General features: G+C 38.7%; 1 protein-coding gene across 1 annotated transcript in view; it reads right to left on the reverse strand.

Annotated features, from left to right (window-relative positions):
- ptn (pleiotrophin) overlaps nt 1-26,074 on the reverse strand; it is a 43,063-nt gene extending 16,989 nt beyond the window's left edge. The window contains exon 1 of the mRNA XM_028043526.1: nt 25,904-26,074. The gene's annotated coding sequence lies outside the window, so the exon portion shown is untranslated. The remainder of the gene's footprint in view (nt 1-25,903) is intronic.
- Nucleotides 26,075-27,103: the final 1,029 nt, after the last annotated feature.

A 27,103-nucleotide genomic window follows, 5' to 3' on the forward strand; every position in this document is an offset into this window, starting at 1 on the left:
GCTCTCTGAGAGGGAGACAGCATGGGACTCGGGCAATTACCAAGAGTCTGACACCAAAAATGCTCTTTTCCTTTCATGTTCTTGTAGAACAGTTGAGCCTTGCAGGGAAATAATGTGCATTTGTCATTTTTAATCCGTCAAGAGCTGGGTCTCAGTCCTTTGTGATTTCATTCTAGCACTTTGAATAGACATTTGACTTTTTGTTTCAAGGTTTTAGTCTGACTATGCATATATTAAACCTCAAATTCAATTATTGCCAGTTCTTTAAGCACACATTCTCATTAGAACTCAAGAAACTCATATTGCACTGTAAGGTGGCGCCGGGACTTTTTCTGCTCCTGAAAAGCCATTTGAATCCTCCGTATGATGGAATTTATTCTTTTCTATTTTTGGCAGCTCACAGGAAAATCCAGCTTTGATTAAATACTCAGGCTCTGTCTCCTGCTCTTACTTTAATATTGACTGTAACGTAGTCCAAACTGTTCTTCTTCATAAGCAACAACAAAAAAAGGAAGCATTAAACTCCAGTGGAAAGAAGTATATAAAATGACTTCTAAGAGTTTCATATAAAAAAATCCAATAAAAGACTCCAGATAAGGATCCATTTCTATGAAAAAGGAATTTAGTCTTTCAGAAGATAAGAAAGCTTTTCCTCAGTTAGTCACAAGCAGAGCGACAGAGGAGGAACAGTAAGGGACGACAAATAATGACTTTAAATGAAGAGAGTGAGTTCTGCATATTACTGCTGCAGCTGGAGAGTCCCTCAAGGTTACAAGGTCTCCTTCTCAATTAGGTGAAAGTCACCAGATAGTTTCCATCTGCAGCTTTACCACCGCAATAAAGGATGAGTGAGTGAGCGGACATTCACCTAGTTATAAATCTTTGACAAGAGACACGAGAAGGTGGATTTAAAGGACGTAAACAATAAATGTTTATTTAAATTTTACTTCACCATCAGAAACTCCTACTACCTGTCAAGCAGGTGGCATCAGGCTGCTCTCACTGCTGTTATTATAGCCACTTTAGTGAAAAAAGGCAGTTTTTCTAAAGCATTTAACAAAGTTGGTGTTCGGATCACACAATGTGCTGAAATATATCGAAATGGCTCTCAGAAAGGAAAAAGGCAAGAAACCAAACTGTGTGTACAGATGAACCTATAAGATATTTCCTGTAATCTACACAAAATTATGTTTTTAATAGTAAACAAGAAAAATCAAATTATGATTGATGCTGAATGGTACCTAAAAGAGGAAGAATAATTTGTTTATTCTGAAAAACCTAAATAAACACCGAAGACATTTTCCTGATTTATGGCTGGAAGTTTTTTTTTGTTTTTTTTTAGTTTGTCCAGAGTTTCAGCCAAGATTCTGATCTAAATCATAACTTGCTAAGATATCCTAATGACCTGCCTTATTTGATACCCAACAAGCATGACACAAGATAACCACACTCATTAATCATGACTAAGCTTTCCGTGGATCCCAAAAAAATATAGGAAATTGCTGCAGCTGAAGGTGTAGCAAAGTGAAACACTCATAAGTAAATGTCATTGAGTTTCCTGAAGATTGCAGGAAGAGAGAAAACTTTGGAAGAATTTTCACAGAGTTTATGTAGATTTTTTTTTTCTTCAAAAGATTTTCAGAAAGTCAACCTTTTGTTCAGAAAGATAAGACACTCTGTATTCAGGTGTATATATATTACACATTACGATGGTCTGAGGCAGATCCAAGCAAAAACCCAGAGCTCCTTAAAGGAAACACTGATAGCATGACTCCTGGGGATGTTCTGATCACAATCTGTTGCAAAACAAATTGCAAAAACTAAAAAAAAAAAGGAAAGAAAAACAAAATGTTGCCTCTCCTGCTAACTCTGAAAGTAGGAGCCACAGTCTGAAACCTAATAAATAGTGTTTACATGCCACAAGCACCAGAGGCTGAGACATTAGTTTTGCGCTGTTCATCTGTGGCCAATCGACCGGACTTGCAGGAGAAAAAGCACACTTGCACATCTGAGTTATATGCTCCCTCTGCAGAAGTTCATTCTATTTTTCTTTCTCGCCTTTTGAACCTAATCTAAAACATTTTCGTGAGGCTTTCAGTACAACAGAGCTCTAAATTACAGGAGGTGGATTTTGGCTGACACTTGCTCCCAATGCAAAAATCTTGACCATATTTTGCCATTTTAGTGACTTCAGATCAAAATTGAGATGCCCGTGAAAGAAAACTGTTCTTTTTCTGTCTGGTGAATCACTTCTGTGTTGGTTTGACCATTTTCCCCTAATTTTAAAAATTCTGTTTGCTGCTTAGCAAGCTGTGCATATGGTGAACAACCTACAGGATCGGCACCATTACTATTCTGAAATCTGCTAAGATCCAGCTTGAAAAGAACGCCCTCAACCACCTGGCTTCTTCACTACAACAGCTGCGTTGATGCAGTGCAACAATGTAATATTAGATATTATTAGCAATGTCTGAAGAGACAACAATCAGTAAAGACTGAAATGTCTCTGTTGCTCTGAGGAAAGCAAAGTCATCGTTCTAAAACTGAACAGAATCAAAATGTCATATTCAGTGATCATTAGGTCGTTGCTCATCAAAGTGTCTTCTCTCCTCCTGGATCATTCTCAGCGTTGCTTTAGGGAACATGGAAAACGACAAGAGGGACAACTCACAAGCCAAACTCTTCAAAATGAACAAGGACTGCCAACAGCAATAGATAGTACACTGATCTGATTTACGCGACGTTATGACTCGAGACACGATAATTGATTGAAGAGTTGGGGAAAAAAGCGAAATACATGAGTCACCTGCTAATTCACAGTTCTGATGCATCACTAAAATAAAGCAATAAAACTGATAAAACAGGCCAGATTCTTTTTATTTAGCACAATAGATAAATCATTCCAAATGATCAGTGACAGGTGTCAAGAAATGCTGCAGCAATTTAACAAAAGCTCATAAAATCTTCTGTTTATGACAAATCTAAAGTTAAACATCCTGTTTTTCTTATTAAGAAATCCTGGATGGCAGATCTCCACACTAGTTCTTAACTTTAGGAAACTAGTGTGCTGAGGTTTTATGATATTAAGTCACTCAGTGGATCATATTTTATTCCTGCCAAGCAAATCTTTATGATTTGTTGTCAGGCTTTAAAGCTTTTAAATGGATAACAGTAGTGGGGAATATATTCTCTTTGGGAAATCAAGAATTTCAACAATGTGTTTGTGTCCATGTCTGTTACTGTCTCATTATCTTGATCATTAAAACATGCAACTGTTTTAGATCTTAAATATAAGTATATATTTGTTTGATGACTGAATTTTCTTTAACATTTTTGGTGGGTGTTCTCGGCAGACTTGGACAGAATCATCATATTCACATGTATTTTAATAGCAGAGCCTCGTCTGTTCGCCTTCATTTACCTTTGGAATGTATGTCTGCAAAATAACCTAACAATAAGTCTTACACCCAAATTAAACCACAAAAATACTCCACAGTAGATTTTTACAAACCATTTCTTTGACAAAACCCAGGTAAATAATATTTTGGGCACAAAATCTAAAACTTCAAGCACTAATAGATCTAGTCATCAGTGAAAGCATTTCACTTGAAAACAGCAGCAATGTTTTCCACCAACTTAAGTCTGTATAGATGTTTCAGGTACACTTGGCCAGTCATTGTCCATCCATCCATTGTCTTTGTTTTTAAGTTGTAGGTAACCTGGAGTCTTGCCTAAAGAGTCACTATTAAGAGGATTACCAGAGACGCTCCGGCTCATTCTGAGGAACCCGAGGCGCTCTCGTGTCAGAATATTTAGTACCTCCAGTGAGTTCTGAAGAAACCTCCCTGTCACCGTCAGTGTAAAAGGCTGGGCCGCCTCCAACGGGTGACATCCAGAGGTCATCATGATCAGAGACTAAAACCATTTAGCTTATTCCTTCGGATGCAGAGGAGCAACAGTTCTGCTCCAAACACATCCTGGATGATCAAGCTCCCTCCCTTATCTGCAAAGCTTCAGCCAGACTACCAGCTTCTGCTTCATTGTAACAGAGATTGCAGTGCCTGCATTTCGGTAGACAAGATTCTCATCCATTCACCCACTTCTCACTTAATCCTAGGCTGAGTGTGAACAAAGATCCAGGATACTGGAACTTGACTTGAGGTAAATGTTCACCCCCGACCAGGAAGGACCAGTCTACATTTTCTGGTGTGATTTTTGTGAACCAGATGAATATAAACTTCCATCACCTTCCATAATCTCTTGGGGGTTAAAGATCAGGATCATTTTCCCACAGGAAGCATGTGAAGTTCACTGCTCCTCCTGAATCCTGCTTTCTAACAAGCTACTGTAAACCTTTCCAAAGTGTTTAGAAAAAGAAGTAATGAGGCAAAAATGCATAAACTGTTAGGGTAACAGCTGCACATTTGTTACACTCAGGCGGGCATTGGCCTTCTAAACAGAAAAGAAGGTTGCATCTTCTGATGGCATAAAACCAAATGTGGCAAACCAATCAACCAACATGATTTACTGAGGCATCCCTCCAAATCATTTAACTTTTGTGATCCAATCAATTCAATGGCCAGAGGTATAAAAGTTATACCCTGAATGCAAAACGCTTCTACAAACTCAGTGACTGTAAGTGTTGTACCTTTATAGGATGTGAGTAACCTGCATTTTGTTTTGTCTCCTACTTGAACGAGAAATTAATCGACCAACTTATTTGCTTTTGCTCTAAAATTCTCCACTCTCATTTTCTAAAACATTCTTATTCACCATTTAGGAATCTAAATGCAAGTCTTCTAAATAATGCAAACATTGAAATAAACAATTTTAATATAAAAATGTTTGTTATATGTTTAGTGTGCAATAATTCAGCATAATCACTGTCTACTTTTGTCTCTGCTATAACAGTTTTAATTACAGTGCATAGCAACAGAAAAAGATTAATAATAGATTTGATGTGTGTAAAATTTGATCTGGTAAAAAGGATCTTAATGCTTTACTTAATGCACGGCTGTTAATTTGCTGAATAAATTGCAGAATTCCCTTGTTTTATGACGCCCGTGTGTCACATGAGAAATTACACTTGCCTAAGGGTGCTTACGATCAGAAGATGGATTAGTAAAAGGCAAAATAGAAATGTTGGCGTAGCTTTTATTGCTGTTGAAAAACAAAGGTCTTTGGATTGACGCGGGAGTTGATTGTTTTCTCCTCGACAGGTAATTTAGCCAAACAATATTGATTCAATTTGTAGCAAGATGGTGGTTGACATTTGAGATGGTTGTTATCTCCAAGCTGACTGCTAGATGTGATAATTGTTACACATCGTCTATTTAAGCTATTTTTTTTTTTTTTGTATGTTAGTGTTGCCGGGGCTCATTAAAATGTCAACTGGACAAGCATTTATCTTCTTTTGTGGGGATTTTTCGACCTTTAGAGAGTGATGATTAAATTAATGTGGATAACTTTGGGGGGGGACAAAAAGGAAAAGTTATTTCTTTGGATGGCGATGATTTGTTTTTGGACCCCAGCATCTTGTAAAGTCACCTCTGACGTGCTGAAAAATCAAAATGAAAAGAAATCATTCATGCTAACTCGTGTTTTTCTGTGGTTCATTGTTTATCTTCATTTACAAGGAAGACAACAGTAAGTTCTCAGGGAAAAGTCAGGCAGAAACATCTAGTTATGAACAGCTCTCCCATCTCAGCTGTTGTGACTCAGAAGAAGAAAGAAAAAGTCTCAAAGATGTACAGCAGCAGGAACACTTATGAGACTTATTCGGCAGTTTTTTCTGCCTGCGTCTTTTCTGAACAGAGCCAGCTCAGATGAAACGGAAAGAATATTGACGACAGAAACGTGGAGGGTCTTTTGAAAGAAGCAGAGGCGAGTAAAGTTGGGGGGAAAAAAAACAGAAAAAAAGAGCAAAATAAAATATAAACAGTTACATGCAGAGGCATAGGGCAGAAATATAAATAATCATATGTATCATCATGTGAGAGAAAGCAAAGAAAACGCTGCTGAGTCCAATAATGCCTCCAGGCTTCATAATGACTGTCATTGAAGAAAACGATCCCACATGGGGCCGAGGGATTCCTTAATTGAGGCGCAGCACCATTTCTCATGTGTTTAGGTGCAGATGATTAGAGCAAAATGCCACACATTTCTGACTTGTGTTTTGTAAAGGTCAGACAGTGGGGGGATGGATGTGTGGAGTGGGTCCCCGCTATCTCTCAGAACAGCCCCTGAGGAGCCCCCAGGGAGTCACGCTCCGGAACAAAAACACCATGTGTGGCACGCTGTGTGTGGCACGGCGTGTATCGGTGTGTGTGAGTGTGTTTAAGAAGGCCAGGTGCTGAGAACAGAACTAAGTTTGAACAGCAATGCTGGGCCTCTATAATGATGAAAACATAATAATAATAATGACGAAAAGCAGTCGGTCTGTGAGAGCATCGGAGCTGAAACGGCTGAAATTGAAAAGAGCTGGGTTTAAACATGAATGCCTCCATTTCGCTTATCACATTATTCAAAACTCCAAACCTCTTGTTTGTTTATCCTCACACTCATCTCAATGCATTTTTTTATTCCCAGCTCTATCAAGTTTTTAAACTTGCACTTTGTCTAATTTTGTATTGTGAATGCCATATCATACAGTTGAAACAAAAGTTTATTTAGACCCATTTCTTTTGTTTTAGGTCAAGTAAAAATACCAAAATTATTTCTATTTGCTAAATGCCACAATTTTATCAAAGATTTATTTAATAATGTCTTCAGAATCAGAAGTTTACATACCTTTCCTCAGTATTTAGAATTGCCTTTGAGCTATATGACTTGGGTCAAGTGTTTAAGATTTCCTCATAAAAGCTTCTCATATTTGTTTGTTGGAGTTCTGGACAATTCCTGCTGCCAAAACTGGACTAACTGGGTGAGTCTGCAGGCCACCTCAGTCACACACACACACGCCTTGTCAGATCTGTTCATAAATTGTCTGGGATTGACATCAGGATTTTGTCATGGTGAAGCCTAAACATTTACTTTGCTGTTCTTTAGACATTTTGTAACCACTTTGGTTGTATGTTTTATCCAAATGTGTCACATCTATGACACATGCTGTCTGTGAACACACTTTTTTAAACCGTAAAGGTTTATTCTGATACTCTGATCTGAATTTCTGTCTGACCTTGGCTAGTCCAGTTTTTGTCAAATTCTGTTCCACTCGAGTCTTTTGCATCCTATAATTTTCCAACCTATATTCAGCTACATTCATGACCTCTGACCCATTTTTTTCTTTTGTCGATGCTGCCACGTTTCACCATGGAGACGATGTTTAACGTTAGCAGTGGTGCATGTAGGGCATTGATCTGATCTGATCAGAGCACCTTCTTTCGCCAACTCTTTATTTTCCGTCACAGAAAATGTCCATGAAATGCACCGAAAAAGAAACGAATACATTTGTGACTGTAATCTACTTCACTTTAAATACAAGGCATCAAATAAATTTAAGAAGAAGATCATTAAGTAAAGATGATAAAAACTTGTTAGCCAGGCATTGGCAGTTTCTGTTACATTGTAGACGCTGCTGCTTCTACTGGCTCCATGCACATCATGCACGAAGTTCATCTAAGACTGGCACAAAGGACCACTGTCCAAATGTCCTTGTGGGAAATGTTAAGAGTTTCAATTTCTTGAACTAATTTAAAAAATGCAAATATTCCTCCACTATTTGTCCTCAAGGAAAAGTATTCATTGTGCAATCAACACACCTCAGTTGGAGATTTATTTTTAAAAAAACAAACAGGATTCAGTCACAATCAACACATAAAATTTAAAAGCTACTCACAAGTTCTTCCCTCTGCACACATGATGCTGCATGGAGCCACTGCAGCGTTTCTGCCTGAAACTTTGACGATGTTAGATAACTGACATAGATGTGCCGCTTTTCACAGTCGCCTATTTTCATCCTATCTATTAATCTGCATTCCTCTCAGTGAAGACAGCCACAGAGAGACACCTGTGTAGCACCTGGCTTCAGGGGACGTCTTATCACCGCTCTTTGTCCTCTTTCCGCCCTCCGCCCCGTCTCCCTCACCATTTGGATGCTCTTTGTTTGCTAGAAATAGCCGGGCTTGTTCCCTTCAGATGCTGGCAGGCCGGCTGGTGGACCTGCGCAGCCTTGATCCCCCCTGGCAGCGCGCTGACAGCCCAGAAACAGAACTCCATCCCACTCTTTTCCTAAAGCCCCCTCGCTGTTAGCATCAACAGTCACCACCCCCGTCTCTCCTCTCCGAGACGCTCTCTCCTGCCTGTTCTCCAAAGGCGCCAATTTAGAGGTGTCTGTTTAATTGAGTGGGCAACGTTTATCCTTAAGTGTATGTGTGCACGTTCCTCCCAGGAACCAACTGAAAGCACCTTGAGTCACTTGTTCATTAAAGAATGCTGGACAAGAAAGCTTTTTCACACAGCGTGGGCAGTCCTGTCCGCCTTTTGATTAAGCCGTCCGACCTCCCTCTCCTCATGTCTGCCTCCCCCTCTCCGGCTTCTGCCTCTTCAGTTCCTCAAATCTTGGGAACAAATTTAGCTGAGAATCATACATCAGCTGTCGCCTTCTCCACTTGGGCGCTGCAATGCAGATGTCTAATAAATGCTACCAGTAAATACACTCATGTTATTCATAGTCCTCTTGAAGGCTGGAACAGACCAATTGCGGCTGCGAACATTTCTCCCATGAATAAAGACAGTGGCAGGCATATTTATTGGCATCCCTGGTAAACATGGGGAAAAAGTTAAAATCTAAGGTTTAGGAGGTGTACATGTATGCAGTGGAAAATAGAAATCATAGTATCATGAGAATTAAGATCACTAAACCACACTTAAACAATAATTAATTTAACATTCAGACTTTTCCAGACTGCACAACTAAATGTCATCTACCTGGTGTAGAAAAATGGTTTCTGTCCTATTATCACAAATGTAAACTTTTGGATTTTAATCAACACTAAAGGGTTGATTATGTGTAAAACTGGGTAATGAGTGATAGGAAAACACCTCAACTCTGTCTGCATGGTGGAAGATTTGTGTCATGGGTTAGTTTCTCTTCCATCCTTAGGAAACTTACATTATGTACTCTACATTTTAAATAAATCTCTGGTTGCCTGCCAGTAAATGTCATGCTGAGATTTGGTGAAGGGCACAAACAGGAAGAGACATTGCAAAGGTGGAAAGTAGCTGATTAAATAAAAACATGCATAAATTCCAGGAAATAAAAAATCCAAACAAGCTACCATATAGTAAGGTTAAAATAAACAGGAGTCGTACATAATAAGAGGAACAGACCATTGAATGAATGACCTTAAAGAAAATGAATGATTGATTATTGGTATGAAGTGGTGAATGTGGCTAAAGAGCTAATGGCAGACAACTGAGGAGAAAAACATAAAGGGAAAACACAGAGATATGAAAAAACTAAAGCAATAACAAAACATGGCCAAAACAGAAATTACCAAATGTAAAACTTAAAAACAAAGACTAAAAGACAAACACAAGCAATATGACTAAACTGCAAAATCTACAAAAAAAGTCAAAATAAAGAACTGGAATGTATCAAAACCTGTTCAAGAGCAATATTATGTAAAACATGTTTTAATGTAGTACAGTCAAGTGTTTCAAAGTGTTTACAATGGTACCATACTATTGTAATAAAAAAAGGAACTGCAATGCAATTTGTTTTTTTACATATCTTTACAAGTACTGCAAATGCATGTGTTCAGCTCTGCATTTTTCCAGCAGCCGTCAACAGTCTGACTGTTCATTTGAAGAGGTCAATTTCAAGTATCTGAGTAAAACCTCAGCAGGAGCATGAGAGGAAGAAAAGGCCACTGAGCTGAGATTTTCATTCAGTAAATTTTAGAATCACGATTTCTGTCAAATTTCCTGATTTCATCATCCATAGAAGGATTTGCTCGGCTCCGCAGAAAACAAAAGCTTTGTTTCAAACGGCTGAAGCGTGCCTCAATCCCCGGCTGCTGCCGTCCGAGGTCTAATGTTCTGCCTCACTCCTACGCTTTACGGAGAATGGAGGTTTATGTGATTACCTCCAGTTTGTGTCACCTCGTTCCAACAGGCTTCACTTTTTTCCACGTTCAGATTTCAAATTGGTCTCAATGAAACTCGGCGCTAGCAGCCGACGCAGCACTGCCACACATCATAATAAGCTGTTATTTCATTCATTACAGCACTTTTGAAGCTAACATGTAAGTCTTTGCATGGGAATGTGCTGACGCAAATTATATAACTCCCAGCTTGGAAATTTTGTGAAAAACATTCCTCTGGATTTGACCTGGAGATGAAAACCTGTTTAGATGAAGCTGACAGAGATCAAAAGTAAGGATTACTCAGATCTTTGGTAGATCATTAGCCACAGAGGTGTGTGTGGCCCCAGGAGAGTACACACTCTCAGTGGTTATATCAAACTATCACAACTTGCATCAGTTTAATGAAATACTGGGCTGGAAAACAGTGGCAGATAAAGCAGGTTTTGCTACAGTTTCTGAATTCTTTTGCATAGCATTATCTATACCTACTTGTTCTTGTAGGGTTAGTGGGATTTGTCATTTAATCTAAAGAAAACAACTTTGCTATAATTTATTCTGTTACAAACTTTTGGATTTGCCTCTTATAAAACCAATCAAAATTTGATTTATTTGGGTTTTATGCCAAGGAGTTATTCACGCTTATCTCTCTGCAGTCAGTAAATAACCTATAAATGCAGGACGTTTCACCAAAACATCTTAAGTCACTACACCTGGGTAGACTCATTCATACTGAGTGATATGTTTTGTTTTTCCATCTCATTATCTGGGAAAAAATATAGTTTGTCGTACAGTTACGCAAAAAAACCTACAATGCAAAACTGTCAAAGAATTCAAAAATGTTGCAATTTGACTGCAAAACTTCTCGTGTGTTTGCAGTGAAGCCAGGCAGACAGTCGATGAGGCTAAACGGAGACGTGTACTTGATGAGACGCTTTTTTTTCTACGTCGTGACGCGAGAGGAGGGGAAAAAAAAGAGAGAAAAGGTGAGGGTGGATTACGCTCGTTCACTTTAGCAAAACAAATGCTGTTGGACAGATTTGACAGCTCTTCCAGCTGTGTCAAGGAGAAGAAATGTTGACAATATTATTGTCACTGCAGGGAAAGACTTTAGAGAACGTGGGTGTTGTGCTTCATATATCTATCATTAAGACAATTTTCTTCTGAGACACACTGTGGTGCGTGTTGGAAGTGTTTCTTTACATCCTCACAGGTTTAATCGGACGGTCTTCTACAGTGACTATCATTCTGTATTCTTTGCTCTTTTTTACTGAAGCACCATAACCTCGTGGCCCGCTTTTAGATCATGTGGTAGCAGAACAAAGCCTGACTGAGCATTACAAAACCTGGACATTGGCAAACAGGAGTAAACTTTCCTCCAGGCTAAGGCTCACCTCAGATCACACAGCACAAGCAGGAAGAGGGGGGAGAAAAAAATCCAAAAAACTTACAGCTCAACATCTGTGAAATGCACGTCACACATGCCTGACCTGTCGGACGCCCTGCATGTGGAGTCGAAAACACCCTATTGATTTTAAAAGTACAGCGATGCATGCTCTCTGCAGCGGCGTGACAAGCTACATTATCTGAAAATCCGTTACATTTCAGGGATGGCCGCTGCCGAGTAAAACCTTTTAATGACTAACTTCAGTGATTTGGTGAGAGGAGCTTTTTCTTTTTACATTTGCACTTTTGTCCTCTTCTGTTCAGATTTTTGTACAGATAGAAAGAAGTCATAACCTGGGTAAAATGTCAGGGGCTGTTTTGAATTCTAAAAGAAAAAGAAAGTGACAAAAAAACATGCTAATGCTATAAAAATAACTGAGTTAAAATACCACATGGTTTGTTAGGATCCTGGTCCTAACTAAAACTGGTATATAGTGAGGCAAGGTGAGAGCCAATCAGAAGTAAAAATCAGTCCTGTGTTATAAATCTTTGTTTTAAATTGCCTTAAAAAGGACAAGTTATGTTAAATATTGGGCACACCAGCACAACTAGAGGAAAAATTAGGTGCAGGTGAAAGATATTTCAGCAAATATATAAAATAAATAAAATGTATTAAATACATAGAATCGTGTTGCAATCATGAGTAACCATTTCAATATTTATTTAAATAGTCTATTTTTTAACTGTAGCACAGTTAAGTATAAGTAAATGGTTAAGGATAAGTTAAGGTGGCTTGTCAAATTGATGTTAAAGACTGCAGTTGGACTCCTCTGGGTTAAAGTACAATGTCCTACTGCTCTGTACAACATGATATTAGCTCCATTATTCACTGGTTTTAATCTCCCTTTGCATTTTCTGGTATCAAGATAATTAACATCTGTTTGGACTTAGTAATATGTAGCTAACAGATTCATTTAGACTAAATCTGTTCTGACAAACTCTCAGAACAGTTGAATCCATTCACATAAGTCTGTATCAAAACTGGCCTCTTTTCAGAAGTGCACACTCTTTGGTGCTTCAAGGTCAGCAAAGAATTTTATTTAAAACTTCTACCGAGTTTTACTCAAACTGAATACTAAATATGTAAGGACTCTCAAAGTTAAAGGAAACCTTCAGTAGATAAGGGTCTAATTTTAAGGCAGAGACATTTTTTTATAGCAGAAAACATTTGAAATGAAAGCTGTAAAGCTGCTCAGGTTCAGCTAATAAATGGTAAGAAATGACTAACTGGTCACTTGTGAAGACAAAATAAAAAATTTTAGCCTGTTCCTTCATCCTGTTATCTTCATCACCTCCACACCTCTCCAGATCAGTAAATCATTATTTCATTTCCTTTACAACACTGGGTGGGGGAAGTTAATAACTTCGCAGTCCTACCCCCAATTCTTCTGATGAAAGGTGAAAAAGCAACTAACTTTAGACAACTTGATGCAGAATTATCACACATGTCGAGTAAAATCTACTTTTCTTATTAATGTAGAGCAGGCCTTTTACTATGAGGGGAGCTGGTTGGGATGTTCACTGCACTGGTCTCCTTAGATTTAGCTGTCAGCAGAGGGCTCTCATGATCTATCTGTAATGCCTCTGACCTCTTCTGTAGTAAGAGTATTGAACAGCACACACCGTCCAACATGCACACTTTCCCTGTCCCTGCTCATACAGAGCACTATAAAAAGTAATTTCTAAGAGTATTAATCATTTTGGTTTTATTTGACATGAAAGGTTCAAAAATAGTTAAAACATAGCTGGTTTAATTTTGTAACAAATCCTGTCTAAACATTTTTTATCATATTTTAACATGTTGGTTTAGTCACAAAAAAAATTCCATTCATTTTGTGTGTTGTTGGGCAGTGGGGATGATATTTCTTATATTTACTGAGTTATTTGTTTGCAAACATTCACTGGTATTTTAAAAATTGTATTGGACTGACCACAACCCTGATCTGTTGCTACTCCAAATTAAATCTGCCAGGTATAAGAATAATTTATTATTATGAGTTTGTGTCCAGTTTTAATTGCTTAGCTACAGCAGCGATGCTAAAGCTTGAACATGTTAGCATGCTAGTAAGTTTAACAGCTAACAAGTTCTTAACCCATAAGGCTCCTACGTACTCAGACGTACTGTCCGTTTTCTTTTTGTCTATATTTGGAGTCTGTTCTGTTGATAAAAGTCCCAATGGTTACAATATTTTTTGCAGCTTTATGTCATTCTGCTTCAGGTGTGCTAAATCTTAGTTTGGTTGAAGTGTCGAAATCAAACTCACTCAGTGACCTCATCAGCTACATACTGGCCTCCACTGGGGGAAAATAGTTACTGCCTGAGGGTGAAAAGCAGAGGAAATGCAGAACTGATTTTTAAGGGAGATTTTAAAAGGTAATTTCATCTGGTCTTTGTCGATGGAAGATGTCAGCCATAGTAGGGCTTCATTTGAAAGTCTCCTCCATGTTGACAGGTAGTTTTAGGGTGTGCATTTGCACAGAAATGAGAAAACCGAGATCCTCCGTTACTGCTTGTGAACCTGTGCATCTTCTCATCTTCCCCCAAAACACCCCTTTTGGCAGGCTTTGAATTATCTACACTCATCCCTGCCTAAATTGCTAAAATATGTTAGAAGTTGATCAAACAGAAACAGGTTTTTTTGGAGCACACAGCCAGCAGAGTTTCCTCAATGGGCTGGCGGAGATCAGACATGAAAACAGAGAAAGAACAAAGGCTTCCTGGCGGTGTTAAAGATGCCCAGACCACAGCAGCCCATCACAATTTATTCCATGAAAGACATGAAACATCTGCAAAGTGCAAAAACCTCTCAAATGTCAACAATCCAGACTCTTTCACAAATGGTGTCAAAACTTATATTTGAGGCAAGAAGCCTCCACTTCACTTAATCTTTATTCTCAAACTAAAATTCCAGAAATCACAAATTATACATCAAATTATTTAAATTAAGTCACTTAATGTTTCATGTATTATAGGTTTTGTTTTGGATTCTAATTTATATTGTTTAGTTTCCAGCTGGAGCATCATAACCAACTTATCAAGAGATTATCAAAGTGATGTATATTTTTATGTCAAAGTTCATTTTCTCCAGCCCCATCGTTACTATTTTTTTTTTTTGGCTGATGTTTCTGTTGGGTATTGACCAATGGATGGAGACATAGATGGACAAGTAGCTCACCGATAAATAGAGTTGATTGAGGGACGAACGGACAGATGGACAAGGAGGTACAATCATCCTCATCTATTCACAGTTCAGTCTGTGAATAGACTGAAATCCTCTATGATTCTTTTCATAGAGGAAATCTGAAATACTAAAAGGAAAATGTAGCTTGGAAAAGGTGAGATACTTTATTGCCATTAGCCGGCATTTGCAAAGCAGCCAATCCAGGAGCTGCATTTTGCTCCTAGGCTCTGATTGGTTGCATGTCTAACATGGATGACTGTATATATTGTCTTCTGAAGGTTTCCACTGTCCATATTAATGCATATTAAGGTAGTTTGAACTATTAAAACAGGCACTTTTCCGTTTTTTCATCAATTGAGACTGATCATCACAAATGTCAAGGGCATTAATTATTTTTACTTTTTCAGTTTTTGGACAAAGAAAATCCCCCACTAGCGCATTTTCTTTTGTTCTGTTTAAACCAGCAGCATCAAACTCAGATGCCAGCATGGCCTGTTGCCTCGCTCTCAGACTTTTCCTGCCGTCCACTTTATAACCTGAAAAGTCACAAATGCCAACAGGATCTGCAAGGAAGCTGCTAACGCCGACTAAAACAACCAGTGAGCGACAATGCACTCATCAAATCTACAAACGACCTTAACACACTGCTTTAAAACGCGGCGCTGTCTGTGTGTCTGCGTGTTTGTGAGCGTGTGGAAGTGGTCGGAGCGGTCACCCAGGAGGGCATGTGCAGCACCACAGACATCCGCCGCCTGAGGTCTTCTGACGTCAGCTGGACCGGCTGATGGGAATCCAATACAATGCCTCCACACTGCCTAATATATTCAACAATGAAATTGCCTGCCTCATTTTTGCTTGCCATTACACTGATTGCTAGAGGTGATAAATTTAACAACAGGTTAGGCAAATAAGATTTTGGAGGAAGAAGAGTATTCCTGGCTCCTGAACTTTATATCACTTTGTAGATTAGAACCACAAAACTCAGTGGACTTTAATGGAACTGTATTGGATAAACCCAAACTAAGTGCATAATTGTGAAATGGAAGCAAACTATCCATCCATCCATCCATCCATTGTCTGTTCACCCTTGTCCCTAATGGGGTCGGGAGGGTTGCTGGTGCCCATCTCCAGCTACGTTCCAGGCGGGAGGCGGGGTACACCCTGGACAGGTCGCCAGTCTGTCGCAGGGCGGAAGCAAACTAAGGCATTTTTAATTTCTTTCTTGGTGGAGTTTAAATACTTACTGACTACTGAAGTGAATCAATAACCCTCAAGATTTTAAGATAAAGGAGTTGTACACAAATTGTCAATCTTTTCAAATTTTTCCTTGTAAATAAATTTAAAAATGATATATCAACTCCAATCCATGTGCCTCTTTCTATTTAACCATCACATAAAATTCAGATGAAAGTTTAAAATCTTATGCTGGAAAAGAGGATAAAATGATTTTCGAAGGCACTGTATCTCTTTTAATTCTCCCAAATAATTATTCCTCCACTTAAAGAGCCTATTAAGCATTTAAGAGTTAAAAAGTCTAATCTTTAAACCCCATTTTACATTGTAATTCTGAACCTTTAAAATTAGCATGCACAATGAGGCATGGCTTATTCTCTGTGAGCCAACTACTTTGCTCACACAGTCCATTTCATTGTTTGGAAAATTACACCTCACAGATAGAAACTATTCACCATTACCTTTCCTCTGGAAAAGCCCATTTCCTCTCATAAGTAACACTAATGGCCATATTCATCTGTCCAAAAAATATATTTGCTCCAGCTTTATTTACCAGACCATCAGTGAGCTCATGTTGAATGTGACAGAAAATCTAAATAAGTTGGGGAGCTTACTTTGCAGCAGGGACAGATCCAATCATTTTCATAGTAAAAGCAGCAGTTTCACTGTGTGGAAACTCTGAGGAGTTTCAAACCCTGACACGCACTGGATGGGGGTTCAAATGGTAGTCTGGATGGTAGTTTTATTATAAAACCTAGCATCCAGTAGATAATCAGGACAATGATGATGTCCATGTGTCAGATCTTTGTGTATTATTTCAGTACTTCTTTTGTCCACAAAAATAAGTGAAAAAGCAGCCAAACCACAACCAGTAAATCTAAATTACTATTGATCAAGCCCACTTTGAATGCCTGCAGCAAAACCTGACCCCTTGGAGCTAAAGTGTAATAAAGTATAATTTTAGCACAGGCAATTTTTTTTTATATAAAGTCTCGAGAGGGGGTAGTTTGTCTTGCAGTCCAAAAAGTTGTGGATTTGATTGCAGTTTCCTCCTGCCACATGGCACTGAACCCCAACTGTCCAACTGATCTGTGAATGAATGTGTGTGTAACTGGGATAAAGTGGCTCTGGTGTAGAGAGCTGAGAGTGATCGGTGTGACCAGAAAAGAGCTGAATAAATTCAGTCAATTTGCCAATAACTCAGAGTGGAGAGAAAACATTTCAATCTGCCCCAATAAACCAGCAAAGTCATTAAAAAGCATTAAGTCAGTAAATCTTTGAATAATGCATCATGAACAGAGGGGGGTTCACGCAGTAAAGTCACCGGGTTCAATTCCCCACAGGAATGCAGTTTGCATGCTGGTAGCTGGAGAGCATTGATGTCCTTGTCACAGTACTGACATGTTCTTCTGGTTGGTCAGTTTATTGTCTCCTGAAGCCAAACATGGAAGAAAGAAGGACCACAAGGGCTGGGAGCCCTTCAGATTTATGCTGAACTCAGATTAGCTTCTGTATTTTCAGATGATAAGGTCACTTTGCTACTAAATTGAACTTTTTAATTCTACAAATGAAGATTTTTTTAAAAAAGTTCACTTTGGTGGAAAAAAGAGCTGTAATGTTGCTCCTCATTTAGTGATATTTGTTCCAATGTTCACATGTATTTTCTGCACAAATCTTTGTAAAAAATAATCAAACTTAAGTGGACGACTTTCACCACAACATGAGCAGTTCAGTCCCAGAGGGGAGAATCCATGTTTATGTGAAAACGCTAAAGCAGGGCAGAAGGGACACTTGTCCTTTTAGACACAAATGCTATCAGAGATTGGAGGGATGCCAAACAAATACTTGTCGTGGTCTCATGTACATTTTCATGTAAAAGCACCAAAGGCCAATTGATTAACATTTTTCTCTGCAGGCCTTTTCAGTATAACATCTGCAAATACTGTCAAAGTTTATGTAGAAACTTTATACAACTCCTTAAAGGTGGAAAGATGTCATCACCATCAGATAACATATTACACTGCTGGGGATGCAGTGTTTTAAATATATTTTAACTATAAATGAAGCGGCAGTGAAATCTGACATTTGGCTGTTTACATCTTCGTTTTAGGATGAACACGAGAAAATGACCTTTTGAGTAAGGATGTGCTAAGGATTCCATGTCCTTCAGTAATAGCAAAATTGTTCAATCAGAAGCATTCTTGCATAGTCCATCTTCAAGATAAATGTGCATATTAGCTTTGTACAGTAAAAGCAGGAAGTTTAATGAAAAGATTAGCAAAGATGCGACCAAAATGGACGACTGGAAGAAAGGCAACATGGCAGAAGGAAACAGTGAAGCAGTAAAGAGGATAGACAAGCTTTAATATTGAGGGAGGATTGGAGAATGAAATGAGAACCAGACTAGTCAGAGAAAATAGTGCACAGCTGAGGAAGAATGCAGTCAGAGGCAAATGAGGAGATGAATAACAGCTGTGCAGCGAAGTAAAGTTCATTTATAAAACACTTTTCACTGAGTTCACAAAGGTCCCAAAGTGCTGTGCAACATAAATCACAGTTAAGATATACAAAGTACTAAACTGAAAGGTGAAAGGTCGAACAGATGAGGTAAAGAAATATAAAAGGTCTCAAACTAACTTTAATAACAGAAAGAAATGCTAAACTAAGGAAGCAAATGCAAAACAGAAGAGATGAAACACAAGAGAAAAATCTAAAATGGCGAGATCAATGAAAGCCCAAGTTCAAACACCAGCATTCGAACAGAAACCTACAAAAAAATCTCATCAATTTTTCCTTTTATTTTTCACTCTTTTTTCCATCTCCTCATGGCCATAAATGTAAAAATGCTTGGTTTCATTGCAGCCATTATTCCTGGCTTTATGTGTCAGTTTGTTGATTTCTGGAGTCTATTTTTAATCATCTCTCCTGAGGTTTGTGAGTGTGTTTGTGATTTTTTTTTTTTTTTTTCATTTTTTTAACTAATATGCTCCTCATACACATTAGGAACTGGTCTGAAAGTAAAACTACATACAGTGCCCTGTAAAAGTATTGATGCCACAGTCACATGTTAGCATGTTACGTCAATGTATTTAGTGTGATATTATTTGTTAATTATGAAAATAAATTTAGAACTTTTTTTTTACTTTTACAAAAATGTAATATTAGAAGTCACCTTTGTGGATATTTCAGTATATATCCTGCTGTTTTCTAAAGCTCTTAAGGCAGATCGAAGCACAAGCAATAGCTTGGCAGATGCATGATGATTTGATAAAGTTTAAACACATGAAGGGTAAAGCATGACTAGATGAAGGAGAGGACTCAATAGAACAGTCACAAAGGTGAGAACAAATACACACAGGACTAATGAAGGGGATGAGGAACAGTTGGAACTACATCCAGAAGAGACAAATGAGCTAATGACTGGAGTAAATAAGGAAATAATCAAAATTCAAACACTGCTGAAACCCAAACACCCCTGAACTGTGACATGTGTACTACTTTCAGGTACGAATATTTTTGCAAGGGAATGCAACTCCTCCAAAGTTTTACTAAATGGGAATAAGTTTTAAAAGCCCAATTTTGATGGTAGTAGCTTATAGAAATTACTTGGTTTTTGAGTCAGGTCCAAATGGACATTTAAGCTATTACCTATGGGAATATTGTGGTCAGATTCATTTATCATCCCTTTTGGTTACCCCCGCCGAGTGCAGACCTAAAATGATTCAAGGACTCAATAATAGAAATTTATAATATGTTTTTGCTTCCCTCTCCCAGGCTGCTGCACAGCCGACGGCATGGACTCAACAGCATGTGAACCGCAGCTTTCCTTGCTCCGTACAACTCTAAGCTCCAGCATAGACACAGAGCAAGGTCGAAGTTCCGGCCCAGTGTTTATGGTCAGATGGAATGTGAACTCTGGGTGAAACAAAACGGAGAAGTTATAATGAGGCATCCCCCCTCTGTTTGCTGTTTGTTTGGACAGACCGGCTGTCTCACAGCACAAGCTGTGGAAGGAATACTAATGCACATGAGTAATGATTCGCTCTCCATTTCTCCAAAATCTTATTTGCCTTTCCTCTCATACTACTCTCTTTCTTTTTACCTTTTTCTTTCTCATGAATAAAGTGTTTACAAGTGAAGAACTCAAAATACATAACTTACCCATGACTATGTTGTGACATGCACGCACATTTAAGGGTATTTAGTCCAAGCCGATAACACACTTCTGCTAGATGGTCCTGTTCTCTGATCACTCACTGGTGGGTGGACATGAAGCAATCCTTTCTGTCTGGAATCAATGGCCCATCTAATCCTCTCTGCATCCATCATAGGTGTTTAACTAATCAAATCCTGGTGCCTCATTATCTGTGCTGCCCCACAGGAATAAGAAAACATCCCACAGCAACAGCAATTCCCCCAACAGGGATGATTAAAACCTGCTGAGACTTAAACAAGTATTACACCCCAGAGAGGAGGAATGAACTGTTTTTAATCTTTTTGTTATTAACTACTTCAGATTTGCCCCTTGAATGTGCCTTGAAAAAACTGTCCAGATTATTTTAAAAAAGTAAAAGAAGGGAAAGAAAGGTTTGAATTTTTGTCAAATTAGCAATCATATTTACATTACATGTGTTAATTGTGACAAGAAAAATGTTGCAGTAGAGTGGAACATTATTGGTTAAAGAGGAACTATTTATATCATGTAATAATTGTCATTTCCTTTAACCTCAGCTTCGTGCGCATGTGCTCTTTGTGTGTGCGCGTGTGTATATACAAGCATGCAAATGGCTAAAAGAGTTGGAGGAAAACACAGAATTATTTACAGAATTGTTATTGCATGATCAAAAATACATGGAGTCTTGCTTTGATTTTTTCCTACAAGTTTGAGAAATTCTTGAATCTGCCATGGCAACCATTGAAATGTACCTAAACACTTGCTCTCACAAAGCACCACCTATTTCCACAAAGATCTTCCTTCTAGTTGCAGTCTCCAACTGAGCTTTTACCACACAAAACACCTCTCACCCATGCATTCCCCTGTCAGCTCCTTCAGACTAGCGGCAGCAGCAATTGGTGGAACTGCACATCTGCTGTGCTCATCATACAAACTGCTTCTGTAAGAACGGTTGTAAACAACACAACTCAAGATAACAGTTACTTGATTATGCTATAAAATGGCACTACATATCTGGAAAATACTTAATACAATCTGGTCATTTTTGTGATTTTTAATCTGTCTGTCTAGAAGCTCAAGAGGTTGAATTCTATCAGTAGGCACTGCATCTCAGTCTGAACAGCTTCAATGTGAATAGCTCCGTTTTGTTTTTTGCCTCTTTTATAGCCCACACAAATTTTGATGCCTTGTGAGGTTAAAAATCTCTCTGCAGAAACAATTATAATATCACTAAAACTCTGCTGGTGGGCTGCTGCTCACTCCCACCTAAAAAGCAGTCACATTCTCCAAATTAAACAAGGGTGCATTGATTGTGCCGATAGAGTGCAGCAGCTATGCGGAGCTTTGGCAGCATATTGGCTTTATGAGATTTAATACCTTTAGGGTTTACTTGTGAACAATTTAGCAGGGTTCTGCATTAGGAATTGCTGCATGCTTCCAAGTCAATGTCTTTGCAGCATTTTAACAAGAGCTGTATTCACAGAGGAGAGGTCACGTGTCCCATTAAACTGTTGCAGTTAATTTACTCTTACTCTTGGAATACAGATGTTTTAAAAGTGATCTCTGACTGTATTCTTTGGTACCTTCTGTATCCCAGGTGTTTCCCACACTAAGTCTTAACCCTCACAAACAATATGGCAGCCCCTTCAGTACTTATATTACCCCCAGGACAGTTTTGCTAAAAATATTACCCTATTACATCCATGTGCGGTACTCATACTGCACGTTTGCTTATCTCAAACAGTTTGGATATGTGCCCACATGAACAATATCACATCTTTGGCTGATATCTAAGTAGAAATTCAGCATATATTATTAAAAACATGGATCAGTGAATATGTCAAGAGTCAAGTATGCCCTGCTGTGTTCGATTGCAGAGCTTCACCTGTGCAGGCTCACCGTTTTGTTTTTACAGCACTTCTGTTTGACCTCACTAGTCTTATTTTCAGCAGTAACAAGTATTCAACAAAATAGTCTCTGAACCCCTACCTCTGCCTGCCAGTTATTTTGCCACAACCAAACAACACAAAGAAAAGTAAGTCCAAAAAGCCCAAATAGCAGTTTGCAACTTTATATTTGATTCCAAAGCTTAAACTTTGGACATACAATATTTCTGCATGTTCTGATATAAAGTACAGACAGTTCAGATACAGTCCTACCATTCTTTCTTTTATCAAACTTGTCAAGATGTAGGAATGAATAAATATAGAATACTTTAGTGCTATCTAGTTGCTCTTCCAACAACACTTTTCAATGCTCCTAGGTTGCAGCCTCATTATTGGTTTTCTGTTTTTAAGAACAGAGAGACGACGTAATCACCTCATTTCAAACTAAACGACAGCCACTCCCTCAACCATCCAATACATTCAGATCGTGTTTACAATTTTTTAAATACTGCTTTTTCAGTATGCTCACTTGAGCTCACTTTTCAGTATGCTCAATAGGAGATTACGCTCAATAGAGCATACTGCAAAAGCATGAATTTTCGACCAGCACAGTGTTTCTCTGGTTAAAACAAATTAAACTTTCCCAATTCACTTCAAGCAGCTACAGATGGACCCCACATGGGGAATCTCTAAAAACCCTTTAAAAATCTTTCAACACACAGTCAGTTGTAGCTGAATGAGTATTTTGTGTTGAGACCGATGTCAGTGCCTAGAGCAAGTAACTGATTTTTAAATTCTAACAAGGAATCACTCCTTTAAAAGTTATGCAAACCTGTAAATATAATGCATGCAAGTCTTCCAAAATGTCTCCACCAGGTTTATAAAGACAAGGAGTGAGAGAGAAACTGTACATTTCACCAGTGCAGTAGCCACTGATCTAGCTTTCTATAAATGTCTCCACCACAAAATCTATAGAAGCAAAGAATGAGACAGAAACCTTTACTTCATCCATCTTCTGGCAAAAAGAAATACAAAATTGCAATCCCAAATCACCCCAATGAAAAATATCAATCAAAAAAGATAATGTGTGGACTACAAGCCATTGTCTTTCCAGATTGAAAGCTTATATCAGTCGACCTCTGTTTTGAGTTGCAAGAAATACCAACAAAGGGAATCTATTATCCTGGTCTTAAAGCTTGCTCTCAAAAATGAGAAGTCTGAGAGAAGTCCTTCCATTAAATGAAATTATACCAGTCTTAAACTAGGTTTGTCTGATATTGTTGGAAATGAGCGTTCTAATGTAACAGAAAAATCTAACATATTAACTAAATATTACATTGCAGCAATATGTGCACTTCTTTGGTAGTACCGAACCTTACATGCAGTCTTGAGACTTTTACCCTCTCTCTTTTTTAGTCATTTATTGGGAGGTCTGGGAAGTGTTTGCCTGGATCTGGGCATGTGTATAGGTATGGGGTTGCAGAATGAACCACTAATGAGCTGACTCATTACAGAGGACAGGAGACATGACAGGGGGAGAAAAAGCACCCTGGAGCTAATCCAGAGAGGTGAGGGGGTTAGCTGTGGGTGAGTTGGTGAAGGTTGATTACACATACTCAGTAGAATGCATCTATTCTAATAGGTGAAAACCTATGATAAAACGCTAGGTATGATTAAAAAATGGGAAAAGTGGAAAAACTGGAGATATTCTACAAAAAAAATTAAGTTGAGAGATAGCAGGGACTTACTTCAACAGATACCCTTTACAAACACCTACTTCATGTGATTTTTTAAAAATGTCAGAGCATTCTCACATTACAGCTTAAGACAATAGGAGATCAACAAGACAGCTTTTGTGGTTCAAGACACTCATTGTGTCACACTTGATCGTAATGGTCAGCTGCTTAATTCATCTCTGAGAACGTCTAATTTTGACATAATTGTTAAATGCTTTAACAAATGTTCTTCAAAACAGTTCAGCTGTTTATTCTTAAAAGCACTTTTAAAAGCACAGGAAAGAAGATAAAGTGCAGACATTAAAAATTTGAACATGCTAATGAACCACAACTCTGTTTTTAAAACCCCTTTATAAGAACACTTAGCTAGCACTTAGCAATCCTTTTTAATTTTTACCCTTTTACAATTGGAGAATTTGCTTTTATTTTGGCCAAATGAACACAAAAAAGCAAAGAGCTGAAATATATTGTCAAATATTCTTTTAGTTCACAAAGCTTGCTTTTCCAACCCTGCTATTCTGTCATTTCTGCAGCATGTCTTTGGGAACAGGGTGCTAGATGGATGGCTCATTGACAGGTCTCTTCTTTGGATTTTTTCACCTCCTCCTTTCTTCCATTTCTCTCTTTTTCCCATCCTCCTTTTCGGTGGAGGCCCTCTACACCCCATTCTGTTCATCTCACATGTGAAGGGTCAGCGCTTACCTCACAAAAAAATAAACCAGTCTCTCAATGTGAGGACCTTTGTGTATGTGTGGAGTCCGCCTACCCTTCTTCCTCTCTCTTTTTCACTTACTTATGCCCTATAGAGAAGAACTGGCTCCTTTCATGGTGCCTCCCTCCCCCCTGGAGTGGCCTTCTTTGGGCCCTAACAGCACAATTCTATGCCTTATTGCTCCAGCTCCTCCATGAAGACCAGTTCAATCAAAGGGGTTGTGAGAACACAGAAGGAAATGAACTGACTTTGTGCTTAAACACATTGACATATAGGCAAGATCATGTGGTGAGGTATGTGGGGCAAGCTATTAACAAGAGAATAGACAAGAATGTGCAAAATGTCACTTAAAGGGCTCTGAGAGACCATCATGGAGGAAAAATGCCAGGACCTTCTTGGTAGTAAAGCGGTTTTAGAAGGTAGAACCTGCTGGTTGTCATCCAGCTTAATCCACATTGTGCTCCAACTTCCTGTGGACCAAAGCAGGTTTCTCAATCTCATCTCCACTTCATGTTTAATCTCTCCCTGGCCTTTCATTAGGACCACACCATGTGTTGATTGTAAAGAAATGAAGCGAACACTTCATTTTAAGCAAGAATGAACAAGAGAAAGCTTTTGACAGAGAGGAACCCTGTTTGGTCTGACTTTGGTTGTTTTACAAGGCACTGAATAACGCCATGGCAACGTAAGCAGAAGGTCTCCTGGATCACATGGCGCTGATGCAATTCAGAAGAGAAGGGTTTGTCATTCTAGTCAGGCCTGACCCAAATTACAATATCCTGAGAAAATAAAAGTGGTCTTCATCTACCAGCTTACATGCACAAACCGACTTAATTGGGTTTGCATATTTTTTGGCTGATAGCAATAATAAACAAACATATGGATGTTTGAAGTCTAATCACTGAGAAAAAGGGCCTGTTAATGATTTAACACAACACTCTTTAGCCCATGGCTGCCGGATTATTAGCTCTTTCCAATTGTTTACCCAGTTTGTCTACAAGCCATTCTCCATCTGCGACCGTAATTCTCAACATTTAAGCTTAATAATCTTTTATTTTCATGTGTTTATTATCTTGTATCAACAGCCTCAAGGATAAATTAAGCACGGACTAACAGCAAAAACCAATTAGCAGCATGTCCACACAGTTGACCAAAAGGCGAGACATCAGTACAGATCCACAAGAGAAACTTTCCTTGTTTAGATTTGGTTAAAGTTTTTTTTTAAGTAATTACGGACACGGTTGGAACATTGAAAATCTAAAAGTTTGAACACCAAGATCCAGATGGGGAGCCTTGAAACCATTTGCAAGAACCAAGACTTGCACAAACTCTTACACTTAGAACTTTTCTGCTTCTGTGGCTTGTCAAGTAACAATCTCACCAGCTCATCATACCTGTAAAAGCAACATCTCTCTGTGTGCATCTAAAAGAAAAACAGAATCCACTTACTTTGCTCTAGAGGTCTGTCGTTGTATGTCAGGGTTTTAAAGCAATAGCTTCTCAAGACTCTTTATCTGCACCTCTGTCCTGCTGTCCTTTCTCTCCAATACTATTTCCCTTTGTGGGCTGAGCACACGATGGCTGTGCAGTCTTTTTTTCTTTTTTTTGGTTAGTACTGCTTGGGTTGAGGGGAGGGTTCTGGTGTGGGGTGTTAAACTCTGGGTTTCCTGACTCGTGATCAAGAGCTCAATACCCCCAGGGACACCCTGCCTGACACTCACCGAGACACCGGAGAGAAGACGGGAGAGGCAGGATGAGAGTAAAAATGGCAGCGAGAGAAAAAGGGCAGCTATGAGCCCGGGTGCACAGGGAGATCCATGGGGACCAGGAAGAAGGAGCTGGCAGAGAAGAGACGCAGATAAGCAGAGGGAAAAGTGAGACAATGAGCGACACTGATCCAAATGCCAATGGAGAGGGCAGATTGTCAGCAGGCGTGAGCAAACACAACAAAATGCTGCACGAACCAGTGGAGTCAAACCGCGCTTACATAAAATATGGTGTTGATCCATGGACAAGTGGGTGCCAGTCAATCAATAGAATATTGACCAAACAAAGAAAAAAAAAACTGAGCAAATCTCTGGGTTTGTCTATGGATGGTCAGCACGAAACAAATACTTTGTCAAGTCATATCATTTCTAGTCTTTTTCTTAAAATACAGATTCATCATTTTGAATTTTACATCAAGTCTCTTACAGGCACATATCCTGCAAAGTTTTGTCCCACTTTCTCATTACATTCCTCGTTGATGGCGAAGCTCGGCTCTCAGGTGTTGACTGTTGGGACAGGCCTCATATAAGCAATAAGTGAGCAGGTGATTAAACAGAAATCTAGCATTAGATGTGATTTAGATCTAGCAGATGTTAGCAACTTAAATCAGTTAATTAAGTGAAATCGTGTTCATTCAGTTAGTCTCATACTTTGAGCTGCTTATTAAATGATCTAAATTTGCTGCTTTCATATATTTCCTCTCTTATTCCTTCCCAAAGATCTTGTAAAAGAAGCATGTCAATAAATACAGGATGCTCTCAAGGTGTTGGGAACAGCAGATGGCTGGAAATGGCCCTATAGAGCTTTTTGTTACAGCTGTGAAAGCCTTGATTGACAGATTACGACACACCCAATCAATAACATGTGCCATTAGCTCTGTCC

Source organism: Xiphophorus couchianus, chromosome 17 (genome assembly GCF_001444195.1).
Source record: "Xiphophorus couchianus chromosome 17, X_couchianus-1.0, whole genome shotgun sequence".
In the NCBI taxonomy this organism is placed as follows: domain Eukaryota; kingdom Metazoa; phylum Chordata; class Actinopteri; order Cyprinodontiformes; family Poeciliidae; genus Xiphophorus; species Xiphophorus couchianus.